We start from the raw sequence: 13,846 nt of genomic DNA on the forward strand, positions 1-13,846 counted from the left end.
TGCATGAGAATAATTCTTTGTATTTTATGTGTCATCCTATGGAACTATAACGTAGTCAATATATTAATAAAATTAGGTTTGTTACATTCCTTTAAGAGAGATTGCTCTCTATTGTAGCTGACGTATCTATCATTCTGCATTGTTTCACCAAAAAAAAAAATGAAAAATCCAAACAAAACAACCAAAAGGAAAAATCCAACACAATTCTATTGAATGAAAGTGTATGTACTGTCAGTCAGTCACCCAGTAAATAAGAAGCAAACCTTTCAGTTATTCCATCAGACAGTAGCTTAACAGATACTTTAGTAGTGGGAGGTAAAGGTTACATGGGCGGTTGAATTCCAATTTACATTTTTAATAAAGAGTTATGCTTATGAAGGGCGTTGGATTTTTTTTTTATCAGAGCAGTTGGCTTTTTGTCTGAATTATGCACAGTGAAGAACAAAGGAAGAATATTTGGCTTTTCTGGGGAGCATCCAGCTCTTCAAAGACTTGTACGTATGCCTAGCTTTTTAGTACAATTTAGTGCTAGTAGCATTACTTTAAAATGCAATTACTGGCAATAAAATTAATCATGTGCCTAACTTTCAGGATCAGTGCCTTTCAATTCAAATTGTTCTTAATGGTTTTTGGTGCATGTTATAATTGTCCCAAACTGGCAGCTCTGGAGACTGTCCCCCTCTCTGTGTTCAGAATTAGTATAGCTGGGGGAGGCATTCCTGCCTTCTGCACCAACTCGTTGCTGCATTTCAAAGGTGAGAGAGAGCAGTCGTTCTCACTGAAATTGAATCAGGGCTATTCAAGTTATCTATTTATCCTTTAGAACAGATACGTGTTTTGTCAGTTTTAATTGCTATACACTGTGATAGAAAATTAACTTCTGGCTAAGTAAGAACAAACCTCAGCTAGTCCTGCTGATATTTATATCAGTGGGAGTTTTATTGTTGAATTCTAAAGCAAGACAAAAGTTAAGTGCTTTGAAACTCACATTAAAGAGTAGTTATGCACATGATAGCTATAATCTTATACAAAATATTACTTAAATGGCCTTAGGGGAACAAACTGAACAAAAGGAGATACTGGAACTGCACGTTTGACATGGCTCCATTTAATTGTTATATAAATAGGTTACAGAGTTAAAAACAATAACAACAATAACCAACCAAAGAAAGAAAAAAAAAACCCAAACAAAACCAAGCAACATCAAACCAACCCACAAAACGGTAAATTAAATGCAAACCACTGATTTTTAAATACAGCTCCTGCAGATTCACAGCACATTATTCTCAGTATTGATTAAATTTCCATTTTTAAAAGACATAATACCTGTGTTGAAAGTTTGTTCATGAGGAAAGTTACAAACTTCTCTTTATCCTGAGACGATGTGATTTTATAGCCTTCTTGTCAAATCTGAACAGAGTCTTTTGTACAAGAAAAAAGGCTTTCTTGAAGTACTGCTGCTGGAACAGCAGTAACATTTTCAAGCAATCACTAGATGGACATCTAAATTAATCATGTCTCAGTAGTGGGCTGATAAGGTTATTTTAGGTCACACATCTGTGCAGGTAGAAAGCTCTCCTGCTGCTGCTGTTAGCATTTAAGCTCTCTTCTGCTATCTTCTTCCTTTCTATGGATCTAAGGTTCTTTTTTACCTGAATCAACAGGAGCAATCTGACTGTGGTGGCAAGGCCTTAGTGCCTACCCATCTGCTCTCTCACCCTTGTCCTCGATAGAGCAATGGAAGAAAATAAGACAAAAAACCTGTGGAGATAATTTACTAATTACTGTCATGGGCAAAAGAGACTTGCCTTGGGGAAATTAAGTTATTTGCAATTGAAATAGATTTTTATGATGAGAAACAATGACAGGTTAAAAAAAACAACTTCCCCCCAAGCAGTGCAAGGGGATGGAGAATGTGGTCAGCCCATGATGGTTCATTTCATGCTGCTGCTTCTCCTTCAGCGTGATCTCTCTGGGCTCCTGGAGCACCTCCTCCCCTCCATCTTCTCCAACCTCAAACTCATTTAACTACTAATTTTTCAGAGAAATGTGTGATATCTTGCAAGAGGGTACACCTGGTGTTCCTGGTGCTCTCCCATGTTTAAAGGTATGTGATACATTTCTGGAATTAAGTTTTTTAGGTCTTGTCCTAAAACTGCTAAAATTTAGGTTTCTTTCTATGAAACAGAGACAGTGCTCACACTCTCAGCTTTCTGTCTGCAGTGGTGCTGCTTGGAATAAGCAGCTGTGGAGCTGTGATCTTATGAACTTTGAAATTTGTTATATTTTAGATTGAACTGATGATGCCTCAATGTGCTTTGCCTGTCCCTCCCTCTGAGAGAAACTGTGTGGGGAGACTTGCATAAGCCTTGGGGTGGAGGGAGCACAGGGAGTGGCTCTTCTTTCATTCTAAAAAACAACCAAAGCAACAACAAACCAAACAAAACCAAACCAGCCCCAGAAACAAAAACCCGATTTAAATTTGCATTCTTTTTTCCCCATACAAATTTTGCAAGTCTTAGCTTTCGTATTCTATGGCAAAAAAAACCAAAAATTGACTGTCAACCTTTGCTTTCTATGAAAATGCATTTGTTTTATTTAGTTTGAATTTGTCAATTCCATGTTCCAATTAAACAGACAATCGTAGGAAAAACATTCTGCCTGTTTTTCCAAAGCAACATTTGTTACTAAGTCATTTACTTTATAAAAAAGTTTTTCTTAGTCTCCTAAAGAAGTATGTAAACAGGGTGTTCTGTGGAGCAGCATTTATCCATTAATTGCACTTATGTCAACAAAATTGATGCTTTTCAAAATGCCTTGTAGATAGCTGCAGCAGTGTCAATCATTTGAAAGTAGGTATCTTTTTATAGAATAGTTCTCAGGATGTCTTCCTGAACTTTCCTTTGAATTTTACATAAAATAAATTAGTTCTTCCATCAGCCGGTAAATTAGAAGATTGAAGTGAGTGAGTAGCTGTTCAAATCAACATGTTGTTATCATTAGGTACCACAGATACATATTAAAATATGGATATATCAGCTGTCTTCCCTCATCATTCCTTTACACCTAATCATAAAGCTGTCTTAGATGTGTGATTTGCAGCTGAGCTGTAACAAGGGCATCAGTCTCTTCAGAGTGCTCTGAGGGTGCAGCTTCAGTTAGTTACTCTGGCAATGAAGTGATTGAACTAGAAGATGGAAAAAGGCTTGATGGAATAATATTCTGGCCAGAAAAAGTGGTTCAGGAAAAAGGTGTTTCCTTTTGTTCCTGGTGTTGTTTAATCTTCTGCCACTTAACTTACATATAGCTTTGTACAGGTAGCTTTGATCAGCTTCAAATGTGAAAGAAAATCTGTGTGTTGGCCTCATGTCTTTCTCAAAATGCTTTCCTGGTGTGCTTGAACTGAAATATTCACAATTTAATTTGAATGTGTTTTCCCTGTGCTTGAAAACTACCTATCCTTAACTCTTTTTTTCCCCTTGATACATATGTGTCTGCAACATGAAGAATCCCTTCTTTAAAGATATTGCTAAAAGGAAATTTGAGAAACATTTAAGGCAAAGCAATAGTTCTTGCCTACTTTGAATTTACAAGGTTTGCCTCTTTTGTTTTTGTATCAGCTGTGGGGATTATTAATGTGTCCTGAGTGTAGTTAAAACGTCACTGTCAGTGGGTCATGGATGTTGATGTTGTTTTTTAACAAGTCCATCACATATATAGATTGTCTCTTGTCTTCATAAATACAATACTAAAAAAGCATCCAGTGTCTTGTATCCTTGAGCCCAAATAGGAAAAATACCAGACAGGTAAAAGACTTGACTCTCCCATTTGTCAGTTGCTCATCAATATCTACACTTGTGCTTCTGTCACATACAGACTTTCTAAAATCCCCAGGACCAAATAACTTTTTCCTGCTATGAAATATTTGGAAAATATTCAGGAACACTTAGGTGTTAACAGGAATGTCAGAATCACAAGCACAAGTACAGCTGAAAAGTGTTGCTTTGCAAGTGCTTTAGGAGTTGTCACACAAATACTCTTGCAAGCCTGCCTGGGTAGCAGCACACAGAGTAATTGGTGCTGTTATGCCAGGCAAGACTAGAAAAGTTATTTTGTTCAGGTGAGGGTTTTTTTTTTTTTTTGCTTGGAGGGAGCAGTTCAGGACAAACAGTGAATTGGGGACATTATTGACTTTCAAAGTTGGGAGTTTGATTGAATATGTTGTCTTTTCAACTAAAACCATGAAAGGAATATGTGCCTTAGAATACATTGCAAAAAGGAAGCAATGAAAAGTTAAACACTAGAGCTTTAGCAGAAGAATATTGAGCTCATCTGCAATAGCAGTTCATGGGGAGCAGTAGAAAGGTGGCTTCCTAGTGCCCAGAAATGCACTGGAGCCAAGATTTTAGATTATGCATATAATTAAATAGTCAATCCAAATAATTGATTTAATGTGTTTCATACAGTAAAGCTGTTTCACAGGTAAGGTATTGGTGGATTATTTACAAAAGTCTGGTTTTATATCACTAAGAGATTTTTCTTCCAGTCTTATGAGCTGTTCAGTATTTTGGATGGACTTCACTGACTGCAAGAAGCAGTACACTTGCTAAGGACTCCAGAGAGTGCAGGATCTATATGGAATCAGAGAAGCCTGATCTTTTTTTGCAGAAGTGTAGGTAAAGTTAGTCTACTCTGCTGAATTTTTATTCTTCAACACAAAGGGTCTTGCTTTCTAGGCTTATGTTAAGCCTTATGTGATATGCAAATTTAATGACTGAATATCTGTGTAAACTTTGTGCAAGAGAAGCCACAGCCTTTCCTCTTTACTGGTCGTACAAGTGGTAGTAGTAGATAATTCTTAATATATAAATATGGTGAAACAGCTCTTAATAAAAACTCCTTAATAAATCAGGTAAAACAGACAAAAAGAAAATACTGTTATTTTGTCACTGACTAGAGTTGGATGAGATGTACACATGTTTTAAATTGTTATATCAAGGTTGAAAGAAATTTTTATCAAAACTGAATTGCTTATATAAAAAGCACTGAAATCAATATGCTTCTGAAAGAAATTAAAACCACTGATAAAGATTCAAAGAACATTTTTAATTGAAAAATGCATAATTTTAGTAGCCAAGCTTGATTTTTCAAATATTTATAAAAGAAGATTGTATGAAAATATTATTCTTTTTTTTTTCATGCTTCCTGGATGGTTGGTACAATTGTGCAGGAATGAATGCTACCTCAAGCCATTTCAGCTATGTAAAGGAATATCCCCAGGAGGCAGCAGCATCTTTAAATGATATAAAGCTCTATGCCACTCTGAAAGTGATCTGTGAGGATATATGAAGCTGTATGTTAGGACGTACACTGGTGAAATTACTTTTCTGTTTCTGTGCTTGTATCCCAGGCTATATCCAGAGACTCTTGGCCATGGTTTAGGGATTAGCCCCTCAAGTAGCTATGGAATGACTGATTAAAAACTACTGAAGTCACTGAAAAGACTCTCGTTTAGAATAGTGTTCAAGTGAGCCAGGACTTGTAATCTAGAGTTGAAGCTGATAGCTCAGAGCTTAGAAATATGAAATCATTTACAGAAAGCTTTACAGAATTGCTTGATTTTTAGAATGGGAATCTAGCCACTGAGACTCTTTTTTTTTTTTTTCTCCAAGGACTCTTGACTCAGAAACTAATATGTTCAGGAAAGAAAACCAATGCATTATCTCTCTGCAAGGTGATGATTACCACAAAACAAACAAAAACCCCAACTGTAATCACATTCCTAAGAGAAAAAATATCTAATAGTTATCACATTCATCCAGAATTTGGGAAGATTTTAAGGGGGATGAAATGATTGTCCCAAGAACTGCTTATGCTTAATAGAAAATGATGAAACTTTTATCTAGTCTTTAGGCTTACTTGTGTGTTACCTTTAGCAGAGAATTGTGTACAGCCTCTCAACTTTTTACAATTCAGATCCATAACTCTGGGAAAAACTCAGGAAAGAAGTAACATGCCTGTTCCTCCCACAGCTTTACAAATGCATGTCTGCCAGCAACACCTGCAACACCTCTGGCTCCAGGACCCAGATGTGTACCTACGTGCGTGCGTAAATTAACTACAAATTACACACAATATGTAAGGCTCAGGTAATGCAGATGAGGAATACACACACTTTTGGGATGGCGGTAACTAATGCCAGTTGCGATTCTTCACATTTGGATGATTAGAGAAGTGAGCTTTGTCTTTCACAAACAGCTGAGTGGGAGTATATGCTTTGCTGCGGCTGCTTACCACGTCAGTGCTAAAGTTGGCATGTAAATGCTTACAACTTGTGTCAGAATAAGAAGATTCTTGTAGAAGGAAAATATAATATTTTCTGGAAGAGTAAGCATTACTAAGGAGTTTTCTTCAGCTATTGATAGTCCTGACTGAGAATTTGCTTTTATTTAACCTATGTGAACCTAGAATGCCAGAAGTAACATTTCTTTAGAGCTATCTGGTTAAAGAGGTTTTGCCTCTAGGGTACAAAATGAAACAGGAGAGTGCTGTTTGTTTTCCAGGGTGACACTTGGAATTAAAATCTTGGTTTAACTTGTGTTATTTCACAGTTCGCTGAAAGAATACGTTAAGATAGATTCAAATCAAGAATTGGAGTGCTGTGCTGCATGTACTGTAGCGGGGGTCTAGGTAACTGTATAGGGCAGCATAAAAAACTTATCAAACTGAACTGTTTTCAGATTGTTACACATTATCAGCGTTGTTCAGCCTGTGAGGCCTGTGTATGGATTTGCACCAAAAACAGTTCTGGTTGAGGTAATAGTTGGGTAGGTATTCATACTGCTCTGCTATTAGTAATTTTACCGTGTAATAGATATTGGTCTCTGAATCTATAAAATACTGTAAAACAAGAAAAGGACCATTGAAACGACAAGTTAGAAGATGTATCCTGCAAGGGATAGCCATTATAAATCAGCTAATGTTGTAAAAGCATAGTGAATGTTGTCTGAAATTTACTTCATTAAAATTACATGAAATTCTGTGATCAAATTCACTCAGGAACATGGGTAAACACTCCTGAAAGCCCTGTCCCATTAGGCCGGTTCCTTCTATATTTTGTATTGTTTAAATCTGTAGCTGCAGTTATGAACCACCTCAGTAGCTCAGTCCTCAATTGGACTGAGGCTTTCAAAGCAGTTCATTGATTAAAATTGATGGTAAAGGAGTCGCTAAATTCTCTGAACGTTTTGAAAAATTTAGCCTTTGGGTGTTAACTTGCAGTCTTTAATCAGTCCTTAATCAAGTAGAATTCTCACTGGGACTTTTGCTTGAATAAAAACTACACAATTTGATCTTTTGGCAATAAGGCTTTACAAGAAACTGGTTTCTGCAAGTAGAAGAAAGTTTATGCAGGAAAGGTTCTAAAGTACATGAGAAAAAGCATCTCTTCTGAATTACAAATACCTAAGCATTTTTTATTTTTGTGTGGTGGTGGGTTTTTGGTGAGCAAGACTATACTAATAGGTAATCTGAAATGCAAATAAAATATAGATAGTTGCTTCAGTTAACATAATGCTTCCAAGTATTTCTAGTTGGTTTCTTTTTTGTATCATGAAAAAACTTTATTGTATGCGTCATGATAATTTTACCTTAATTTTCTGTGATTGCTTCTTGTAAAATAGACACATTGCTTACAGGGTAAATAATATAACTAGTACTGTTTCTGAAATCTGAAGAGACCTTCTCAGAGATGGATACTTGATCTGCTAAGCACCATCACTTATGGTGTATTCATAACAATCTAAACTCCAAAATTGTAGATATAGTTCTTGTATTCATATATATATATATTTCTGCAAAGAAATTTGTGACTTAAATATAATTCTACTGTTCAGAAAATCCAGTTTACAGGCTTGAAAGCAAGTAACATTTTGGCATTTTCTTTTTGGAAGATCAAATGTTCATGTGTATTTTGAAGCTGCTATCCACTTTTTTTTTTTTTTTTAAATCAATAAGCAAATTATATAAAAAGAAAAAGCAAGATGTTCTGCTGAGATTCAAATTCTGCAAGACAAGAATTTCCAAGTTGTTTGTGTTTGTTTTTGTTTTTCAGAGAAGTAGTGGCAAACCTCTTCTTTTGAAATATATGATGTATAGGGACACTGTCTTACATAATACAGTGCTATACTTAAAATAGGTCTAAAAGTTTTGTCACTTAGAGCACAAGGAGTTTGCAATCCTGTAAATTCCAGTTCTAAAAATTCCAGAGGTGCACTGATTTCCTTACAACTCCGGTGCACCATTTTTTTTGCATCAACACTTCTGAGGTCAGGCTCTAATTTTGTAAATGTTTTGAAATATTTTGAAAACGAGAGCAGGAAATACCTGATCAAACAATGAAGTCTGTGCTTGTGTAGCCTCCTTACAAAACTGTGCTTCCTAACATAGCTAAATCTTCTTATAAGTGTTCCTCATACACCCAAATTGTAGTATATTGTGAAAATGTTTTCTGTAAATGATATGAAAGAGGCCTTCTTGGGACCCATTGACAGAACCACCAGATTTATTTTTAGGCACTTAAAATGAACTTTAACTTGTAGTACTGTGTTGTGAAGAGCAAATCAAATATTCAAAAATTAAATGAATAGGACCGAGAAAGTGGAAAATGTCTGATATCTTTTATCTGAAGCTATAATTACATGCACTGTGGAGAATTCTTGTGTAAAACTGTGTGGTGACAGTTCCATAATCATGGCATTTAAAGTGGGGAGCTCCTTTTTTTTTTTTTTTTTTAATAAAAGAAACCAGAAGTTCAAGTTCTCCCAAATGTTAATGCTGACAATACCATTTGTGGAAAAAAAAGAGTTTTCCTCACAAATTGAACCAATCAAACATGTTAGGAGTCAAACACAAATGACCCTGTGTTTTTGAGGATTATAATGCTGCCTCCACAATTCTTCATATAAGATATAACAAATACTTATGATGTTCTCAGTTTTAGAATTTAGACAGTATTGGTGGAAAAGCATTAGCACTCCTGATTTTTCCTGTTCTGTTTTTACTGGGACTGCAAGAACCCCTTGTAAAACGGAGCTGCTGCCCTGTGGCTCACAGCTTCTGTGAACAAAGCCCTGTGGATTGTCAGGGTCCTGAGTGCCCACTGTTTTTGGAAGCCTGTGCCCAGAATTGCATAGTGAATAAGGTAAGAACCAGATAGCATTTGTCATAAGATAGTTTTAAATTTCTCCCACTGAAAACAGTGGCAAAGGTGTGTATCAGACTTTTCTAGGGTCCTCCTGACCTGTGGTATGATCCTGTCTTGCCTCTTGTTATGACTGACTTGGTAAATCAGTGATATATTCCTGCCACATGATCAAGGCTAGGTTTAGCAGAATTCATCTCTGTCTTTATCAAGGACTGAAGCTGAGTCTTGATCTAGAGTTATTTAGGAAATTCATGCATTATTTATGTCTGTCTGTATAGAGAATGATTTTCACAAGATATTTGTGTATGGGAATCAAAATGATTAATGGAACAGAGCAGTCACCTTATAAGGAAGAGACCAGGCTGGAAAAAAGGCAGCTGGGAGATAACAAGGCTGAGAGTTGATATGACCAGTATTCACAAAATCATGAAGGTCATGGGTAAAATGAATACAGTGCTTTTATTTCCCAAATCCCACAATGTTTGAGCTACAGTGTATTGATGAAACTATTAGGAATTTGGTTTAAAACATAGAAGAAAGGACTACTTGGATTCCTGAAATCTATTGCCAAAGGAGGATGTGGAGGCAGATCCACAGTCATGGACAACAAGTCCATACAGAGATACTAAGTGAATAGGCAGGGATGTGCATTCCAATATCTTTCATCTACCAAGTTGTCAGGGAAGCAAGGAAGAAGTGGAATACAAAGACTGGGCTTGTGTGTTTTCTGCCAGGTAGCATCTGCTTGTGCCACTGATGGAGAGAGGATGCTGGTTCAAGTGGGACACTGTTCTGACCCAACAGGGATATACTTATGTTCCTGTATTTTTAAGCTTCAGTATATTAACAATTGTCTACTGATACATGAACCCTATGATTTCGAAGGTGATTTTAATTTCAACTGGATTCATGGTTTCTCTTTCAATAAGTAAAACAATATAATAGTATTCAACCTGGCATGTGGAACAGAAATCTACTATTCAATAGTTCTTCAGAAGATTCTATGTGGATCAAACAAAGGAATGGTAAGAAATTCTTAGATAAATGTTGTGAATCTAAATGTGACAGTGTGTTGGCAAATCGACAGATATTCTACTCCCACAGGCACAGTTATCCTACATACTGGCTTGCTGCTTTACTCTTCCTGTCCACATCACCCCAAAACAGGGCACTTGAGATACAAGGTACATTACAGTTAAGCTAGATGGGGTAGCTAGTGTATATTTGGCATGCAGCAGAATCATATTGGTGGAGACATCTCAGTCTCAAAGTGAATTTGTAACAACTACCTGTCTCTGTAAGACCATATGTTGTTGTGTAATTAGTAACTGGAGAATTTGCGTTCTCATATGGCAAGTAGCACACAATGTAAATAATCTAGTTTATAACAGACATCTATCTCTGGATTCACTCAAATGGGTGTTCTGGAGGGGGTTCTCAAACTATCAATAATTAGATTTTCAAAACTCCCATGCTTCAATGCTAATATGTAATATCTGATTTTGTAAATTTTCTGCACAATGCATCCTTATAATTTGATGTGTTTTCTCCAAGGTCATATGATCTTTTCTTCTCTAACCTTAACCTAATTTCTATAAAAGTAGAGGCCTGTGCAGCCTTGGAACACTGTAAGCAAACCTTTTCAACTGATGATACTCATCTGCCTTTCTTTGCTGCTTTTATTTGCTGTGTTATAGTTTTATCTATCCCTAAGGCATACTAATTTACAACTCCTTTTTACTAGAGCAGGAAAGAGATTCTGTGCTATGTCTTTGGTTTATTACCTGATGCTCTGAAACACTGGGTCAGATAGAATAGTGCTGCATCAACTGGAAATTAAATTGCTGCAGCAGTGGTAGTTTGTGGTTGGTTTTGATCTTTCTAATTTGAGATTTGGCTGGTATATTAAGTGGCTGCTCTCTGTGAAGGTGCCACATGGTAAAGTGTCTGAAACTCTGTTACAGATAAGGGGTAAATTCCAGTTTCCTGTGGTTCAATGTATGCCAGACTTTGGGTTTCTTATTGTTTTCATTTTATAACAGGAGGTGGATCTCTGCCATTAAAAAGTATGCTAAGATCAAAAAATTCATAATGAAGGTAGTAGCTGGTTGAACTGCAGTTGCAAATATCAATAGATTGTTAGACTTTGATTAATGCGAGTTACAAAGATGGTCCTCTGTGGTGAAAGCTTTAGACTTCAATGAATTTTATTTATAGAATAAATAAGCACCCTGAGGTTTTGTTTCCTTTATTGACTGAGTTCCCAAAGGACTTCTGTTTCTATAGTGGTGTACAGGTGTGCACAGAATATTTTTCAACTGTGTTTTAAAGCTGTGATAGGAAGATTTCTGATCTTGAATTAGTGGTTCCTGTTCTGAGTAAAACCTGAAAGAATTACTGGTCTCAGAGCATAATTGACACCTGATAGCATACAGATGAATCTGATGAATGTCGAATCCCATATGGTTAAGTCTTCGATCTGCAGTCCAGCAGAAGTCTCATATTTTTTTTCCTGGCAAACGAGCTCTGAGAAAATAGTGAGAAGGGTTTTAGAAAATACTGTAATAGGAACTAAACCCTGAAATAGGGTAATAAGGGGCTTAAATTCTTGGAGTACTATAAGAAAAATTGTTCCGGTTTCTAACCAAGAATTGTAGAAACGGTCAGAAATGTGAGAGAATTCATGAACTGTATCACAGAGCATGGAGAGGGCATAAAATAATTTCCTGGTCACTGACAGAAGCTACATAAGATATCTATAGGTCTTAGAAACATCCAAGAATTTAAGACTGTGAGAAGAAACGTGTAAGGCAAGCAAACCCAAAATTGTGGCTGAAGGTATGTTCTGAGACCACTGGCATTCTTGGGCTCTTTTTTGTAACATGGTGTGGGGGTGTAATTTCTCTGACTGTTCTGTAACATCTCTGTTTACAGCATTCTGTAAATTTACATAATTATTCTGTAATTTTTATCATCTGAAACATGGCCTAACTAAACTGAGATTATTAAGATGGGTTACTATAAGGGAGGAGTAGTTAACATATGGAGAGCTTGCTGATCTACAGAATGGCGATAGCATGAGAACTGGGTGGTAGTGGATCCCAGGGGTCTAGAAGCCATCCCTGAGCAGCAAAGAAGACTTGTAAACCATTTTTTTTTAACCAAACATGTCACTCAGTTCTCCAAGGAAAAAAAAATGCAAGTGGTTGACAGCTGACAACTTGGCTCTTTGTGTGTTACACCTATTTCCCATTAAGAAAGGATGTTTCAAATAACCTGCCACTTCAGGCTAGAGTGCCTTGTGAAAGTAGAATTATTTCCTGCAGCTGCATTATGAATGTTGAATAGTGTGTGGTTCTGTGACTGCCAGTCCCATTAGAGGCTCTGTAGAGATCAATAATTGGTATGACAAATTATGTTTTCATGCTGGAAAACAGATGCTTTGTAGGCAATTAAAAAATAAAAATTCCTTTTAGAAATCAGGAAAGATTTGTAACAAAAACTTCTTTTTACATTTTAACCAACTAATTCACTTAACTCTGTTGAGATCTAAGTTGTAAATTCTTATCTGTGCTCTTTAGTCAATATTCTTGTTTTGTTCTTTCTACCTTCATGTTATTGGATTGAAACGCTTTTCTGAAGTGTTCTACCAGCAAAGCTTTGTATCAAACTTCCATTTCTGTTTTAAAGTGATCATTACATGGGAGGGATTTGTGACTGAAGGAACTGAATTTCGGGAGTCAATGGACCTCTTTGTGTTACGTTTTGCTTTGACTAAAATAACAGCAGTAGGAAGGTGTTATCAGGTATGGTTCCAGCGGGTGGCATTTCGACCTTTGATTCCAGAAGTTAGTTTGGGATTCCAGTTCTTGCTCCAATGTCTCTTCTACATTTTATTCAATTGTGGTGTAATACAAACCGCTCACAGTCACTTGGACAAGGAGGTTGGCAGGGCCTGTTCTCTCTCATGTGAGTGGTTTGCTTAGACCTTACACTAGAGCCCAGTAAATGTTTAGTGATTGTGTGTGTCAGAGCTCTTTTCAAGAGGATCAGGAGCACCTCTGTGCTTTGAGGCGGAAAATGTGGATCTGAATCTCCCACAGACTTGACAAGAGGAGGGAGTAGGAACTCCTTCCTTGAGACACTCAAAATTTGATGGGACAAGGCCCTAAGCAAGCTGACTCAGACTTGAAATAGTCCTGCTCTGAGGAGAAGGTTAAGTAAAAGCATAAATTGTGCTATGAGTTTATAATTTCATAATAATTTCACAAATCTCATAAACATCTATGAGATTTCTGTTTGCTGCTTTTTGGGAGTCCCCTCCATAGGAACTAAAACCCTCCCAGTCTTTGTGTTTACAGTTTACTAATCCAAGTCTGGATGGTCTTCTTCTGTTCCTGGGACCAAGTACCAAAGTTCTTTTGCGTATCCCAAATGCTTGAACAACTGACTTTTTAGACAACAAAACAATAGTTATGTCCTTTCTGATACCTTTAGCAGAATGGCTTCTTTGATTGAAAGGAAATCATGTAGGCACATGGGCTTATTTTTGTAAATAAACAGATTTATGAAAAAAATGAAGAGTCAAGACACACAGAAAAAATAAAGCCCTGAGGCAAATTAATCCACTGTGAAATTGTT

The sequence above is a fragment of the Patagioenas fasciata genome, chromosome 5 (assembly GCF_037038585.1).
Source record: "Patagioenas fasciata isolate bPatFas1 chromosome 5, bPatFas1.hap1, whole genome shotgun sequence".
In the NCBI taxonomy this organism is placed as follows: domain Eukaryota; kingdom Metazoa; phylum Chordata; class Aves; order Columbiformes; family Columbidae; genus Patagioenas; species Patagioenas fasciata.